Genomic DNA, 14,753 nt, shown 5'->3' on the forward strand with positions numbered 1-14,753 from the left:
TTTGCTGGACTGGTTTTTTGACACCATGTCCCATTTGCAGCCCCCCTGATGCACCCCTAGAGTAAAAACTCCAAAAAAGTGACCCCATTTTAGAAACTACACCCCTTAAGGTATACAAAACTGATTTTTACAAACTTTGCTAACCCTTTAGGTGTTCCACAAGAACTAATGGAAAATAGAGATGAAATTTTCGAATTTCACTTTTTTGGCAGATTTTCCATTTTAATAAATTTTTTCCAGTTACAAAGCAAGGGTTAACAGCCAAACAAAACTCAATATTTATGGCGCTGATTCTGTAGTTTACAGAAACACCCCATATGTGGTCGTAAACTGCTGTACGTGCACGCGGCATTGCGCAGAAGGAAAGGAATGCCATACGGTTTTTGGAAGGCAGATTTTGCTGGACTGGTTTTTTGACACCATGTCCCATTTGAAGCCCCCCAGATGCACCCCTAGAGTAGAAACTCGAAAAAAGTGACCCCATTTTGGAAACTACGGGATAAGGTGTCCGTTTTTTTGGTACTATTTTAGGGTACATAGGATTTTTGGTTGCTCTATATTACACTTTTTGTGAGGCAAGGTAACAAGAAATAGCTGTTTTGGCACCATTTAAATTTTTTGTTATTTACAACATTCATCTGACAGGTTAAATCATGTGGTATTTTTATAGAGCAGGTTGTTACAGACGCGACAATACCAAATATGAATACTTTTTGTTGTGGTTGGTTGTTTCAGTTTTACATAACAAAGCACAATGAAATTAAAAAAAATGGCTTTTTTTTTTACACAGTTTTTATTAAAGAAAATTTATGGTGTTCATCTGAGGGATTAGGTCATGTTATATTTTTATAGATCAGGTTCTTCCAGACGCGGCAATACTTTTCTTTTTTTCCCTATTTTTTTCAACTTTTGGGGGTCTGATCCCCTTTACAATGCATTCCAATACTTCTGTATTGAAATGCATTGGCTGTATGTGTAATACAGTGTGTATTACACATACAGTTTCCTGCCTGTGAGATCCAGGGGGCTGGATCTCACAGGCTCTCCCCCGGAATGCAGCCCCGATGCCTAAGGAAGGCATCGCGCTGCCTTCCATGCCATCGGGTCCCCGTCACAGCAGCACAGCGACGTGATGGCAGCTCCGATCCTTGCCCGACATTGCACGTGCTGCGGTCAGCGCTGACCGTGGCACATCAAGGGTTAATGCGCCGGCATCTGTGATTTCACTGATGCTGGTGCATGCAGCAGGGATCCGGCTATCAGTGACTGCCAGACCCCTGCCGCAGCTCCTGCACCCGCCCAATCACCATGAAGTAAGTCCCAGACAGAAATTACGTACATGTATGTCACAGGTCCTTAAGGGGTTAATTGTAAAATTGTGCGATTTTAGCTCAGTGTCACATTGGAAAACTAGCCTCAGGATATGTCCACTCTTCACATTTTAGCCAGAAATTAGAAAAAAGGGCAGTGAAAACATTGGGGCACATTTATTAAGACATGCATTTTAGACGCCGTTCTTAAAAAAGCCCTAAGCTTCCGGTGGTTCCGCTGAAGTTATAAAGAGGCACCGGCCTCTCTATAACTTTGACGCTTCCAGCGCCAGTTCTAAATGTAAGACAGCTTCCTGCCGGCCTGCCTGGTGTGAGCAGGGCGGAGTCACAGATAGCGGTGCAACTAACCGTTGCGCCACCATCTGCGTCTGAAATGTGCTTAATTTAGCACTGCAGTGGGGAAGCGTCAACAGGCCGTGCTTAAGCTGATCTGCTTAGGTGACAAACAGCACACTGCCGCAGAGCTGTGGCAGGCAGGGGCGTAACTAGAGGTGACTGGGCCCCACAGCAAATTTTTGTATAGGCCCCCCCCCCCCCCCCCCCGTGTAAACCCCGCTCCTTTGGCACGATCTAGACCAGACCAGGCTGCCACGCCATCCTTTTCCTACTATATATATATTATATACATACACACACACTCTATCTGTCATCTAGTGTCATTCTATCATACTGTTGTGGGGGCCGTGTCAAAGTCTTAGGCCCCTTTGACACGGGCGACTTTTCCGCATGGGTGCAATGCGTGATGTGAACGTATTGCACCTGCACTGAATCCGGACACATTCACTTCAATGGGGCTGTGTACATGATCAGTGATTTTCATGCATCAGTTGTGCGTTGCGTAAAAATCGCAGCATGCTCTATATTCACGTAGCGCAGGCCCCACAGAAGTGAATGGGGCTGCTTGAAAATCGCATTGCATCCGCAAGCATTGCGGATGCAATGCGATTTTCACGGATGGTTGCTAGGAGATGATGGGGACCCGAACTTTATTATTTTCCCTTATAACATGGTTATAAGGGAAAATAATAGCATTCTTAATACAGAATGCTAAGTAACATGTGGCTTGAGGGGTTAAAAAATAATAAAATATTTAATTATTCACCTCATCCACTTGATCGCGCAGCCCGGCTCGTCTTCTTTCAGGACCTGGCAGGAAAAGTTGTGAGCGCGGTGACGTCGGAGCAGGTTCTGCTGAATGAAGATAGAAATCTTCTATCTTCATTCAGCAGGACCTGCGCTGACGTCACCACGCTCACCACCTGGTTTCTAGGAGATGTTGTTTGTAAACTTTTAGTTTTTTATCACGTGCATGAAAAACGCATCAAAACGCATTGCACCTCCGCAGAAAAAACTGAACGCAATCGTAGACAAAACTGACTGAACTTGCTTGAAAAAAGGTGCGAGTTTCACTGAATGCACCCTGAACGCATCTGGAGCCAACCCATATCGTTTGTGTGAAAGGGGCCAGCCATTCCCGTATTGCGGACCGCATATGCGGATCAGCAATAAATGGGCACCCTTCCGTGTGCATTCCGCATCACGGATGTGGACCCATTCACTTCAATGGGTCCGCAAATCCGGAGATGCGGAAGGGTGCGAAACTGAATCACGGAACGGAACACTACATAAGCACTACGCAGTGCTTCCGTGGGGTTCCATTCCGCACTTCCGTTCCACCAAAAGATAGAACATGTCCTTTTTGCAGAATTGTGCTTTCCTGGGTAATATACTTGGAGAGGTGAACATGACATCACACTATACTGTATGTACAGCACAGTATGACCCCTGCTGTAGGATAGGCGCCCATTCTATGTATTGCTGCAGGGCTGACACCGACTGTAGTCTGTCCCCATGGTCTGAGCCCCTGGTAACCAGTGGAGTACAAAAACGAAATAGGCATGCACTTCACGTCGGAAGTGTATAATCAAGGTCTTGCCTTTTTTGATTTATACATCACCCTGAGGAATGGCGCAATTACCACAAAAACCTATAGGAAACCAACAGCAACAAATAATCTGTTAAGGTGGGAGAGCCATCACCCAGAAAACCTAAAATGCGGTATTCCAAAGGGTCAGTATCTGCGAGTACGCAGAAACTGTACTACACAAAAGGATTTCTTTAGCCAGTCTAAAGACCTCAAAACTAGGTTTAACCAAAGAGGTTATCCTGATTATCCTTACAAAGGGCTTTCAGGTCGGCCTTGAACACAAATAGAATGGATTATCACCTAAGCCAAAGAAGACAGAAACGGACTCCATCTTTCGTATAATTGGAACATATGAAACCTGCAACAGAGAGGTTAGAAATATCTTCCAAAAATACTGGGATATGCTTTTATTGGACCCAGATATTCGCGATATCCTTCCATCTAAACCTGCCATAACATACAGAAGAGGTAGATCACTAGGTGACAGATTTGTTCACAGTCATTACACAGCAGTCAAAAAACCCGACACCTGGTTAGATAGAAAACCTCTGGGCACCTTCAAATGCGGTTCCTGCATAGCTTGTCCTTATATAACTTTCACCAGTAATACCACTAATAAAACATATAATATTAGGGACTTTGCAAATTGCAAAACTACTGGGGTGGTATACCTGTGTGTCGTCGCAAAATCTACGACACAACTTCTTCTTTTGTGTGGCTCCAAATCAGTTAGAATTATAAGTATGAGCTCATACAGCTTTCCCTAATGAGACCAATGCAGGCTGGTATCATGGAAAATATCTCATCCTTTATTACAGTTACATACACTTATATAGGCAACATGAGGTAGACAAATGGGTGGTCCTAGATGCAAGTTTATTGGCTCTGTGACAAAAAGGGAGTAGTTTACTAACTTTATTCCTGAGTTGATTGGCACATTTGAAAAATAGCAACTTAACTCCTCCTTTCTTTCACTAATTGATCTTAGAACAAAGAGAATGTACATGAGGCTCCTAATTGACATTTGCCATCTAGTGGAGACAAATGTGTACTACAGGAGAAGTTAAAATCTTGACTCTCACAAATCCCTCCTTTTTGCTGTAAATAGATACAAGATGAATAAGCAATGTGAGGTACTCTCCCAATGCCCTAAACGGCGAAGAGCTGGACTTTCCTTATTGCTTCACCAGGTCCCCCCAACTCCCTTTCGGGTTTGCCTTCATCTGGTTCTATTTATTCCGCAACTATCAACAAGATTTCATTTGTTTTAGGACGGAATCGCGTTCCTCAAAGAGGTTCTCCAAATAATCTTTAGGTCTGTCAGTTTCACAATGTATGTACATGGTTGTTGCAGGTGTGGTTGAGTTGAACATTTTAAAAACAATTTTTCTAAAACAAGGAATCACACAACACCCTATTAATGCCACTACCACAAGTACTACCACCAGTGTAATTAACATATTGGCTAACACATTAGACCAGTTCCCAAACCACTGTTCTAGCCATGAAGTAATGGGGTTGTTGATTCCAGAGTTTTCCTCTAGTTCATTCGATAAAGAAGTCAGTCCATTCAAAGCCTTTGTGATGCTTCCGTCAGGGGCAGTGTTGTTCGGAATGAAGGTGCAGCAGGTACTTCCGATCATCTTGCAGACGCCTCCTTTTTCCGCTAGGATCATGTCGAGGGCCAGTCGATTCTGTAACGCCATCACCGATGAAGAGCTCAGTTGTTCCGATATTCCTTTTACTGCATCTCGGGTATAATTTACGAATCTCTGTTGATTATAATACAAATAGTTAATCCATCCTACATTTTTATTTACGCCAATTATTGGAAGTATTGATTCGAAACCAGCAGCTATCTGGTTTCTAGCCTTGAATTCATCAGGAACTCCTCTAGGGACTCCTATAGCATCTATGTATACATGAGAATCAAAAGCTGTAGGGAGTGACCTCCTTTGCCGTGACCGGACATTGGCTTGCGTACTGACTTGCTCCCACTCAAGAGTCGAAAATAGAACAAATGGCATCAGCACCTTAATCAAGGTACATTGGCCAATCCATTCCATTCGTATCCTGGGTCGGAGCTTCAGGTCTCCACACAACCACCAGATATCCGCATGTTGATAACCTTGGTGGACAAACCATTTGTCAGGGTAAGCATCAGAGTCACTACTTGTCTCATTTAGATAGATGTTATAGGAACAATATCCTGGAGGGAAAACACCAATGTCTTTGCCTGTACCGTTACGATTGAAACAGGTATAATTTCCAGGGTATGGAGTTATACCGAAACCCATATGATCTTTATCATGAACAATAGGATAGAGTAATTCTAATGTCCTGCAGCGGGAGGTGTCATTACTGGGAATGGTTTCAGTGTACATCTTAAGGATGCACTTGAAACCCTCAGGATCGGTAACCTCACTCAAAGGGAAAGGTACCGTACCCAAATGAGGTCGAGCTGCAGCACATGCTATGCAGTTGGATCGCTTCTGGGAAAGAACCGTATAGCGGATCCATTCTAGCCATACATTTGTGTCTGAAAACCCTGTCTCTAAGGCCATTTTGTCAATCATGGGTGAAGCTGTAGGAGATGTAATTGTATTCTGATTCCCTTGTATTAATAATGTTCTAAATATGGAATTTTGGATTTGATCTGACTGTGCATTTTCCCCTGTACAATATAAAATGAACAGTAAGACATGAAAAGATATTACGGCCCTTGCAGTCATTCCAGCACTTGAGGTTCTGGTACTTTTTTTGCAGTGTGATGCGTGGACCCAATTAGGCTTTCCTTCCAACTTGACAGCAGTGGCGGTGGTTAACAGTACTTGATGTGGACCCTCAAATCGTGGTTCTAGAACTTTCCGCACGTGTCGTTTCACCACTACCCAATCTCCTGGTTGTAGAGAATGAGTTGCCTCTATGCTGTCTGGATCTGGAAGAGAAGCAAAAACTTGGGAATACACATTAGACAGTCTGTTTGTAAGACAGATAACGTACTTTGAAAGACTATTATGCTGCATCTGGAGTTGTTGTGGAAAATAGAGTCCTAGTCTAGGGGCATTCCCAAAGAGTACTTCATATGGACTCAGGCCTGTCTTCCGGTTAGGTGTATACCGGATGGAGAAGAGTGCCAAGGGTAGACACTCTGTCCATGGCTTATTCAGTTCAGCCATGGCCTTCTGTATTTTTGATTTAATTGTCCCGTTGAGTCGCTCTACTCTACCGCTGCTTTGTGGGTGATACGCAGTATGGAAGGCTTGTTCAATACCCAGGGCTCCCATAATTTCACGCATGACCTCCCCTGTAAAGTGAGAACCTCGGTCACTCTCAATTGTCTCTGGGACCCCATACCGGCAAACTATCTCATTCAGAAGTTTCTTGGCTGTGTTTTGTGCAGTGGCTTTGGCCACAGGATAGGCCTCTGGCCACCCTGAAAACAGATCTACACATACCAAGACGTATTCTAGGGTCCCCACTTTGGGTAGTTGGATGTAATCTATTTGCAGTCTTTGGAAGGGAAAATCGGGCCTGGGAGTGTGCCTCAAAGGTGTTTTTACTGTCCTTCCTATGTTGTGATGTGCACAAATCATACAAGCCTGAGTGAATTTGGCTGCAGTTACACTGAATCCTGGGGCATACCAGTGACTATTAACAAGAGCAGTCATGGCAGTTTTGGACAGGTGAGTATTCCCATGAGTGGCCTGGGCTGTGACTGGGAACAAAGCACGGGGCAAACACAGCTTTCCTCTAAGTTGCCATGTTCCTTTTGGGGTCATCACAGCTCCTTTCTCTATCCATACTGCCTTTTCCTCTTTGGTTGCTTGAGACTGTAAGGTTTTTAATGTTTCATAGTTGACTGGCAGGGAGATTTGCTCTTGTACTGCTGCTATCCCTACAGGATCATCTCTGGGTTTCTGTGCAGCAGCTTTTGCTGCCAGATCAGCTCGATGATTTCCCCGAGCTTCAAGGGTTTTTCCTGACGAATGGCCTTTAATTTTCATAATGGCCACCCTCGTTGGCAACAGCAGAGCGTCCATTAGGGCTTTCACCCCTTTGCCATTTTTAATTGGCTTGCCATTTGCTGTAAGGAAGTCTCTAGCCTTCCAAATTGGACCATAATCATGGGTGATCCCAAAAGCATACCTGGAATCTGTATAGATGTTTGCAATTTTACCCTCCGCATACCTGCAGGCCTCTTCCAAAGCCTTAAGTTCAGCTTCCTGTGCAGACATGTGAGAGGGCAGTGATTCCGCTTTTATTGTATCGTGCTGAGTGACAACTGCATACCCAGTATAAAACTTCCCCTGGACACCATACCGCGATCCATCCACAAAGAGCTCTAAATCTGGGTTTTCTAAGGGAGTATCTACCACGTGATCAAACCCTGCTGTCTCTTGGGACATTAATTGGAGACAGTCGTGTTTATCTTCCAGGTCAGGAAGATATTCAGCTAGATGACTCATACTACTACTCCCTCCCCCCTCCAGAGGCAGCAGAGTAGCTGGATTCAAAGTTGTGCACCTTCTGATGGTGACATTTGGTGGCATAAGTAGTGCACATTCTAGTCTAAGGTGTCTGGCAGTGGACAGGTGTTTAGGCTGTACTTGTGTGAGAATGGCTGAGATGTCATGAGGGACAAAAACAGTGATTGGATAATTGAGCACAATCTCAGAGCTTTTGTCAAGCATGAGTTGTACAGCCACTACCGCACGGACACAAGATGGCGCTCCTCTAGCCACTGGATCGAGTCTGGCAGAGTAATACGCCACTGGACGCTGTTGGCCAGCCCTAGCTTGTGTGAGAACAGCTGAAGCATGGCCAAGACATTCAGTGCAATAAAGTCTGAAATCTTTATTGTAGTCCGGTAGACCCAATGCTGGTGTGGAACTGATGACTAGGTTTAATGTATGGAAGTTCTCCACGGCCTTATCTGTCAATGAAAACGGAAGAGAGGTGAGACAATCATACAAGGGTTGCAAAAGAGCAGAGGCATTTCTGATCCAAGGCCTACAGTATGAGACTAAACCCAAATAAATTCTCAGAGCCCCCACTGTAGTCGGCAGAGGAATTTGTTGGACTGCAGTTATACGGTCTGGGGTGAGATGTCTAATCCCAGCAGATATACAGTGCCCTAGAAAGGTGACAGTGGTACAACAGAATTGAAGCTTCTTGCGGGAAGCTTTACAGCCATTTGCAGCCAGGAAGGTGAGAAGAGACAACGAAGTTTGTTTACACACCTCCTCTCCCGGGCAGCAAAGAAGTAAGTCATCTATATATTGGAGTAAGACAACTCCTTCAGATGGAATGGGCCAATCTGCTAAAACCTGGGCTAAGGCAGTACTGTACATACTGGGGGAATTATGGGCACCTTGTGCTAAGACCGTCCAGGTGTATTGCTTCCTGTCATGTGTGAAAGCAAAAAGATATCTGCAATCTGGATGTAATGGAACTGAGAAAAATGCATTTGCAAGATCCACCACAGTGAAATGGGTGGCGCTGTGGGGAATCTGTGCCAACAATGTATGTGGGTTTGGTACCACAGGGGTATTAAAAACTGTAGCCTCATTAACAGCCCTAAGATCATGTACCATTCTATACTGCACTGGCTGACCTTTTTCCCCCCTTTTCTTAATGGGGTACAAGGGAGTGTTACATGGAGAGGTGGTTTCAATTAGTACCCCATTATTGACAAAATCACGTACTATTTTGGTGATGGCATCCGTTTGTTGTATACTGAGGGGATATTGTGCCTTCCGAGGTAAAGGAGCATCAGGTTTACGTTCTATCATCATTGGAGGGACAGATAAACGGCCAACATCTGTAGGTCCGGAGGCCCACAGATGTGCAGGTAATTGTTGCAGCAGAAGGGACACGCCCTCTTCAGAGAGTGTAGACACGTACATGTGGAATGGATTATAATCACAGGCTGCTAGGAGACCTATATCCTCTTCTCCTAGTTTGCCTTGTAACTTCACAGTACAATCAGGAAGATATGTTATCTGCGCATATATTCTCTGCAACACATCTGCTCCTAGCAAATTAACAGGGGCGGTGTCACTGACTAAGAGGCGACTTAGCATTTGTTGGTTTGGGGCAAATGCAATTTGTATTGGCTTTGTTAGAGGAGTAGGAACCTCATTACCATCTACTCCTACACATGGAATACTATCCTCAGACATGAGGGATCTTTTTACGTGTTTGCTGCGAATAACAGTTTTGGCTGCTCCAGTGTCAATCAAAAAGGGGATGGGCTCCCCCCCATTGATTGCCAAGGAGACAACTGGGGCAGGCCCTAAGGTTTGAATTTTTAGTAGGGGCACAGCATTTGACTCTGGATTGCCAACTCCCTATGGGCGTCGCATTTGAGGGGGCTGAGCTCTCTCCTCCTCTTCCTCCTCCCATGGATTAGGAGTTTGGCAATCCCGCATAAAGTGCCCCACCTTGCCACAGTTAAAACATCTTAAGCGATACTTTGCGTTCCTTCCCCCTTTTTGGGGAAAGTGCTGGTATGCGGCCACACCTGCCTTCGGTCTTTTGTTGAATTCAGACTCTACCCCCTTTGCTACTTGTAACAAAATGGAGGGCTGTATAGTTCTCCATTCAGGCCTAGCTGATACCAGACCCTTGCGAATGCTTTCCCTAAGACCATCCACAAAAGCAGCACTCAAAATTCTCTCATGCATGTCTGAAGTATACTCAAAGCCCAAATCCACCCATCTTTGCTGGAGTCTAGTGTAGAATTTCTCCACACTTTCCGTTTTATCCTGATGCATATCCGACAACGTAACAGACTGATCACCTAATCGCTTTCTCCCCCATTCCGTGAGTCTTACTATGTATCGCTCACCGGACAACAAAGTAGTATCATCTCCCTCATAACATCCCACTGCAGAGGCTATAATCTGAGAGAAGGAGTCACCAGCTTTACACTGGACTAAATCTTCTAAATCCCTCCAGCAACATGAGAAAGCTTTCCGTATCTTCGCTAACTCTCTACAGAACGGCATGGGTAAGTCCTCTGGATTGGGGATTCTACTCATCATGGCCAGCATCTCACTAGGGGACCAAGGGCGATACACAGGCTCATCAGGGATGTCATTTGGACCCCTGAGAGGAGCAGCTCCAGGGTTAAGGTACCTGGGCGTACGATAGGATAGATTAGGTCGAGGTGGATTTGGCGTAGATGATATAACAGGGGAAACTGGGTGCATCAGGTTTCGCATATCCAAAAATGATGCTGGATACCCTATACTTTCCTGTGATAGAAATCCACTCAAGTCTGAAATCGGACTTATGGGTGCATTCCTAGATTGAGTAGACTGGTCTGGAATATTTCTAGTAGGCATCATAGGGGCAATCACTGCAGGTACATTTTTAACTGATGGGACATACAATTGGGAAGGGTTATTGGCAGACATCACTGGATATAATCCAGTGTTAGGAATTATGTCCTGTCTTTGAAATCCACAGACAACACATATGCTATTTGTCTCAGCATTCCTGTGATTGCACACACACATCCATCCCCCATAAGGAGGCGGTTGCTGCTCTATGGAAAGAGTTTTAGGGGGTTGGGAAAGGCTTGAGGGAGCAGAAGGCACAGTGTGTGGTGCTGATAAGCACATTCCAGCACCTGGTGTAGAGGAGGAACTAACACAAGAAGCAATAGCATTGTTTGTTGGACCACAAGACCCAGGATTACTTACAACAGAGGTGGCGGGGGAAGGGATGCCGCATGGCAAACTGTTCTGTTCTTTGTTACTTACCACACCCAAATCCTCCATCTTACTATACCAATATTGACCATTCTTCTCAATTTCTTTCAATTTTCCATCAGTCACATCTGCAGACAACTTCCACCATAACTCTGCTTGCACCAGCCTATTATCTCTCAGCCACCCTTTCTTTTCTTGTAATATATTTTTCCATAAGCTTTCATTTAATCTTCCAGTTTCATGCATACCAATTGCCTGCATGAACGATTTTAACTTAGTTACTGAAACTTTTCCTTCTCTTTCTCTCATCAACTGAGCCGCTGTTAACCTTTTTTCACTCTGTCCTGCTACATTCGAATTTCCCATTATTGTAGTTGCACAAAGCTCTAACAATTGCTACTTATCAAACCCGCAAACTTAAGCGTAGTTGCACAAAGCTCAAACGGAATCCAATTACTATAAGTAATCGCCACCGAACCCACAAACTTAAGCGCAGTTGCACACAGCTCAAATGAAATAATAGTATTGACCCCACAATCTCTCAAAGTGAAGACCCCTCGTCAATTCACCGGGATACAAAATCTTAATAACTTCCAATTGCCTATGAGACAATTGGTATTAATCCTTTTCCCAAGGTTCTCGTCAGAACCTTGACTGGGAATTAAATCTACGTCACAGGATATCCGGCTCAGCTGTGTAACAACTTCAGTTTAGTTTCAGCATGTTCCACCACACAAAGAAGGAATATTTCAACAGGTTCTTTTTAACGGACAGATCAGCTATAATTTGAACCCTTATATCGCAATAACACCAATTCAACTCTTGAGAAAACACTTGGGCAAAAGACTCAGAGGAGGTTGTAAGAATAAAAGCTTCTTACCTTACTGCAGTTTATGCCTCGTCTGATGGTTTTACGCAAGTCCTCTCCTGGCGTTTGAATCGGAAGTTATGCAAGCCGTCGGTCCCTGTTCGGGCGCCAATTTTGTCGTCGCAAAATCTACGACACAACTTCTTCTTTTGTGTGGCTCCAAATCAGTTAGAATTATAAGTATGAGCTCATACAGCTTTCCCTAATGAGACCAATGCAGGCTGGTATCATGGAAAATATCTCATCCTTTATTACAGTTACATACACTTATATAGGCAACATGAGGTAGACAAATGGGTGGTCCTAGATGCAAGTTTATTGGCTCTGTGACAAAAAGGGAGTAGTTTACTAACTTTATTCCTGAGTTGATTGGCACATTTGAAAAATAGCAACTTAACTCCTCCTTTCTTTCACTAATTGATCTTAGAACAAAGAGAATGTACATGAGGCTCCTAATTGACATTTGACATCTAGTGGAGACAAATGTGTACTACAGGAGAAGTTAAAATCTTGACTCTCACACATGCTTGTGTCAACTTCTGTACGTCGGTAAGACGAAGCGAGAATTTAGAAGAAGAATTGGAGACCATCTAGGAGACATTAAACATAAGAGAGACACCACCCTCTCTAGACATATTCATGATCTCCATGATGGTAACCCCAAATGTCTAAAATTCTGTGTCATCGAGGTGATTCGCCCATCCCCAAGAGGAGGCGACCTCAATAAGAACATCTTACAAAAAAAGTCAGAGTGGACCTACCGATTGAAAACGGTGAGCCCACTAGGGCTGAATGAAATTTTGTCTTTTGGTTGTTTCATTCAAATGTGTTCGACTATATGGTAGTTTGTTTTGTCTGGTTTATCCAGTTATCCAGTGTTAACGACACATTACCTAATAGGGTTTACCCCCCCCCCCCCCCCCCTTATGATTATCTTGTTAATTTACTGGACCTTTTTGGACATATATATATCTCAGGAAAACCTGTTGCCTCTAATCTAAATGATTAAATTCGGACCAAGCAAATGATAATATTAGACCGGGATAGGTCTTTTATTCCAGTATCTATACTCAAGTGGTACTAGTATCAGTTGGTAGGACAAATCATTAGTTTTAGTATAAACAATAGAATGTCCCCCTTTTTTGTCTCCACTTGTTCGTCCCTACTTTTAATCCAACCTTTAAAATCCTCTGTACTTGCCCTATTATAATAGACAGATTAACTATATCTGATCTTTACTAGTAACAATCTTAAGGTATAATGATATGCCTATGGATGACTTTGGTAATGCCCTCGCATGTATATTGTAATATTATTATTATTATGCGCTCTACAGTATTACTCAAAAATTTTACCAAGTTTGGCGCATCTCTACCATTGGACCGCTGTGGAACGCACATTTCATGCGTTCCAGTGTTCATTTACGTCACTTCCGGCGCATCATGCCGACTTCCGGTTTTCAATGCGTACCATCCTGTATCAAGGGGATTCGGCTTGCGTTCCACCAACAGCCAATGATAGCGGTCGGCGCCTATACTAATGACGCACTTCCGGTTTCGATATTGGCGGTGGTGGAACGCACGCCGCATACCTTCAACCATGAGGTATTTAACTTTAAACCTATTATAATAATTGGAATGGGTATATATAGGGGAGCAGTTCCAGACACCACTCTGGACTGCATTATTCAGTTGGACACCATCCACAGAGAGCTATCGAGCTAACGGTGACTGTGCCATTGATCCATCTGTGTATCTCTACTTTGACATCCCCTGATGAATCCGGTGATATTTATATTTTTTATCTGAGGAAACGCGTTGGGATAACATACTTACTCTCTTTTGGCTGTGCTGACACTGGGAGAATATTTTTCAGGGCCAGGATAACAGGGATAGCCATCGATAAGTGGGGTCGCTCCCTTGGGGGTGATTCTCCCGCATATAGGCGGGAGACCTCTCTGCTTTTAGGCAGGGCCTCACTAGTTGGCTAGGGACATCAGTTCTCCCAGCTACCTACCTGTCCTGCATAAGGAGAGCCGGTGACTACATCACTTTTCTATGACATCTGCAGTGAATATCCACCATTTTGTTCCTGTGGACCCTTCTACCACAAACACGTATACTCTGCTGTGGCACGGTACATCTCCACAACAGAAAATTCATCAAACCGTGAGTGGGGACTATCTAGTCCAAAATCGTACTCCTTATGTTTATATATACCCTATGTCTAATTGTGCATAAGCCTATCTTATCTTATATATGCAGCTATCTAAACACTTTATTTGTGGGACTTATTTTAATTGTTAATGATATAAAAGTTAAGTTTTAGTAGGATAATTATTCAGTGATATATAACCAGCGGAGTAGCTAGAAATGACTGGGCCCCACAGCAAATTTTTAGACGGGCAAGCAGGCGTCATACAGTGGCATTTGATTCTTTAACATACATGTGTTTTTACTGGACTATGACGTACACGATACAAAAATGCAGTACTCCACGTTCTTGTATCCTGCACAATCCGGTAAAAAAAATGGATACTTTTTTTTTTTTTGCAATGAAACTCTATGGTGAACGGATGTCACTGTCATGGCATCAGTATGAGGCATCCGGATACATTTTTTGTATATATTAAACGGATGGGAAAAACGTGATGTGAACCCAGCCTTAAATGTGGGACAAAAATGTGATGTGAACTAGCGGTGCATTGTACAGTTGTTGAAAAAACCATACTCGCCTGCTCTCCCCGCCGCTCCGTGATCTTCCAGTCCCCATTCTGGCCTCATACTGGTTTCCCCAAGCTGCACATGGGGCTCAGAGGAGTGTGGCATCAGATGGATAGGGGGCCTCGAGGGCAGGGCATCAGATAAGTAGGGGGCCCAGGACTGGGGGGGGGGGGGCTTCTGAAA

General features: G+C 44.0%; 1 long non-coding RNA gene across 1 annotated transcript; it reads left to right on the top strand.

Moving 5' to 3' along the window:
• Window positions 1–3,069: 3,069 nt before the first annotated feature.
• LOC120978885 lies at window positions 3,070–14,389 on the top strand. The gene is made up of 3 exons (XR_005774202.1): window positions 3,070–3,205; window positions 10,427–10,432; window positions 14,211–14,389. It is a non-coding gene; the product is annotated as an uncharacterized LOC120978885 (long non-coding RNA).
• Window positions 14,390–14,753: the final 364 nt, after the last annotated feature.

Source organism: Bufo bufo, chromosome 9, assembly GCF_905171765.1.
Source record: "Bufo bufo chromosome 9, aBufBuf1.1, whole genome shotgun sequence".
Lineage (NCBI taxonomy): Eukaryota > Metazoa > Chordata > Amphibia > Anura > Bufonidae > Bufo > Bufo bufo.